We start from the raw sequence: 3,551 nt of genomic DNA, 5'->3' as shown, positions 1-3,551 counted from the left end.
TGGGATCAGGAGCAGGATCAGGAGCAGAGTTGGGATCAGGAGCAGGGCTGGGATCAGGAGCAGGGTTTGGAGCAGAGTTGGGATCAGGAGCAGGGCTGGGATCAGGAGCAGGGCTGGGATCAGGAGCAGGGCTGGGATCAGGAGCAGGGCTGGGATCAGGAGCAGGATCAGGAGCAGAGTTGGGATCAGGAGCAGGATCAGGAGCAGAGTTGGGATCAGGAGCAGGCAGGCTGCAGACTCAGGCCATGGCAGGGTGCAGGTGGATGTGTCCCACGCTGTGTCTCAGCCAGTGTTTGTTGGATGGTGGAAATGTGGTGGTGGCTCCAGGCAGGGCTGGAAGTGCTGTGGAATTTCAGGTCCTGGCTAGAGAGGGATAAACATGCTGCTGCAGTTTTGGAGAGGGACACCAGGAGCCTTTAAAGCCCAACTGGGCTGGCTCCCAGGTCCAGAGGGACCCTTGTGCCACATCCCAGGATTGGTCCAAGAAAGCTCTGCAGCCCCCCATGGCTCACGGGAGTCTGTGGGAGAGGAGGGATGGCATTGTGTCCCCTTGCTGCTGCTTGCCCCAAGCCCCAGCTCCTGTGCTGCCCCACAGGTGTCCCAGGTGTGCACATGGGGGACTGAAAGCGGTCTCACCCCAGGGATGTCCCAGTCCTGGCACGAAGCCACCGCCCTTGCTCAGAACACCCGGGCAGTGTCAAACTTTCACAGAGGAGGAGCGCCAGGCACGGCTGTGTTACAGTTACTTTAAAAATAAAGATGACACTGTCATTTAAAATTAGGCTGGTTTTGATGTGCTGAGAGCCCGTGTTCGTCAGCAGACGTTGGGAGGAGGAAGGGCGTGTGTGCTGGCTGGGGCTGGCTGGGCTCCAGGCAGAGCTGCCGGAGGAGGATGTGCAAGTTGTTGCTCAAGCATCCTAGAAAACTCGGGGGAAGCTTAGAGCAGTAGAAATTTTCACTTTTAATCAGCTATTTGAGTGATCCCAACATGTCTGCTTTGCTGGACTCGCTTGAAAATGCTGCTCTGGGAGACTTTAGGCGCTTTAGTTATTCCAAAAATGTATTTTGTTGGAGCAGTTGACCTTTAGCCGCGTTATTGCCGCGTATGTGCCGCGCTCTGCTCCCCTCGCCCCACACAGCCCCCAGAGCGGCTGCTGCTGCATTCCCTTTGCAGGGTGAGCCGTGGGAAGCTGACAGGTTGACCCAGGTAGGTTTTTCCCTTGTTCTGACCCAGGTGATTTGTTTCCTTGGGTGACAAACACAGTTATATAACGGCGCTGAGCTAAGCAGCCCAGCTGGCTGGCGGGGAGCCTGCCTGGCCTCGGCTCCACAGGCCCTTGGGAATGCCTGCACTTGTAATAAAATGTGGGTTTGTTTTTAATTAGAGCCATTCTTTAGCTCAGCTCCGAGGGACAGAAGAACAAGACCCATGTACAGGATTCAGGCTCCCCTAGACGCTTCATTTTTGGTAGATTTTTGTTTTCTGTCCTTTAATCGTGCCCAGGGTATGAGTTTGAAGCTGAAATCTATGTTGGGAGGAAGGAGCAGGAGAGGGAAAGGGGGACACGAGGTGGGAGCTGACTCTGACTGTGATGAACAGTAGGTTGGGAGGGAAGGAAGGAAGGAAGGAAGGGAGGAAGGAGCTGCCAGGGTCCCTGGCCACCCTCTTGCAAGTGAACAGCTTCGTCTGCATGACATAAACCAGCATTTCACAGTGGGTTTCTGCTGCCCTGCCAAGTTCTCCACTTGGGAAGCAAGGCTTAATTTTCCCTCCCCTCCCGCTGCAGAGAGGGGAAGTGGGCAGGGAGAGATCATACTCCTATCTGTATCCTGGCTCTCAGAGCAAGGAAGGTTATTTCTAACCACAACACAGTGTAGTCTAGCTCTGAAAATCCTGCTTGTAGTACAAAAACCTGGCTCTCAGACAGAAATAGAACAGGGTTGATAAGGCAGAGCCAGAAACAAGGGCTGATTTCATCAAGGTTGCCAGGTGTCCTGCTTTTAACAAGGAAATGGGCTTTTTGTACATGAGCTCTGCTGGGATGCTGCTCCAGGGCCATGTCCCAGGGAGTGCCGAGCTCAGGGCAGGGCTGCAGGGTCCTGCCTGCTGTGGCACCTGCCTGGCCCTCTCACTCTTCCTCCCTCTCTCCATTCTCCCTCTGAGCCCTTCCCTGTGGCTGCAGGGACAGGGCACAGGGTGGCCCAGGCTTGGGGCATCTCTGGGTGCCAGAGCTCCATCCCCGCCCTGGGCGTCCCTGTGCCCTGCAGGACACGCTGGGGACGTGGGGACAGCACCAGGCACATCCCTGTGGCCAGTGAGGAAAGGCTGATTGCTGCTGCCGTGGGGCAGCTGTGGAGGAGGGAATGTGCAGCATCCCCAGCTTTCCCTGCCTGGCCCGGGCTCTGTGAGCTGGGGGTGCTGCAGACACCCAGCTGGGCTGGGCTGGGCAGGCTCCAGCTGCTCCTCAGCCCCTCTGCCCTTAGGAGAGGTTTGCAAAACCCTGGGGTGGAATATCTGTGCTCCTCCTGCCCAAGGCTCCCCGTGTCCCAGCCTGGCTGGGAAGCAGCTTGGGCTACCAGTTCTGAGGGAATATCATATCTATTTATACCCCTTGGGCTTGTGCATCTTTTGAGCTGAAAGTTGAAAGACTCGTTCCTGGCTGTTTTGAGGATTTCTGAATATGAATCACAAGGAAATTGCATAACACTGCAGCATTTCCTCCCATTGCTCTGGACCTTGCAAACACCACGCTCCCCCAGGGAGAGCAGGGAATTTTGGCAGGATTGGCCCATTCTGAGAGCCCAAATGGAAAGTCTGGCTTGAAGGGAAGGTCCCAGCACCAGTGAAAGGAGTGTGAGGTGGAATCTTCCATGCCAGGGCATTGAAATCCTTCTCCAATGGAGATCCCCCTCTCTGCAAACCAGGGCTGCTGGCCTCTTGGTCTCCTTAAACCCCTCTCTCCTCTGAGCAGCTGGACAATCCTTCCCTCTAGATTTTAGCCATTGGGCAGAATTTCACGCCAGTGTTGGAATTTGAAGGGTTTTGGGAATTGTGCTGGACACCGTGCAGCCTCCAAGGGATGCAGCTTAGCTTGGGCCATTTTGGATTTTAAACTTTGAATGAAACTGAATGAAACTTAAAATGAAACAAGTGCCATAGGAAATCATAGCCCGTGTGGAGGTTAATGAACACCATGGGCAGCAGCATGACCCCTGGAATGAGGAAATAAAAATGAAATGACTCAACATCATCTTTTTGTAGTTCCCCTTCCAACCCCCAGCCACTTCCTTTTCCTTTTCTTTTCTCACAATCCAGTGTCATCCTGGGCCACTCACAGGCCCATTTGCTCTTTGCACCTCATGTGTGCAGCTTGTTTAGGACCAGGCTGGAAAACTGATGGGTTGAATTCCTGCTTTATTGTGCACAAGCAGAAAGTGCATCAGGTGGTGAATAGTGGCTGTAGGACTATTTTAGGCTCTGGATGGTGTCTGAGGGGTGTTTCAGGCTCTGGATGGTGTCTCACGGGTGTTTCAGGCTCTGGATGGTGTCT

General features: G+C 54.3%; 1 protein-coding gene across 5 annotated transcripts in view; it reads left to right on the top strand.

Moving 5' to 3' along the window:
- Nucleotides 1–3,551, top strand: part of ARHGAP26 (Rho GTPase activating protein 26) — a 98,757-nt gene that overhangs the window by 39,596 nt on the left and 55,610 nt on the right. The window lies entirely within an intron of this gene.

Source organism: Parus major, chromosome 13 (genome assembly GCF_001522545.3).
Source record: "Parus major isolate Abel chromosome 13, Parus_major1.1, whole genome shotgun sequence".
In the NCBI taxonomy this organism is placed as follows: Eukaryota; Metazoa; Chordata; class Aves; order Passeriformes; family Paridae; genus Parus; species Parus major.
Note: the sequence above shows the minus strand (reverse complement) of the source record. Positions and strands in the feature narration are given on the sequence as shown.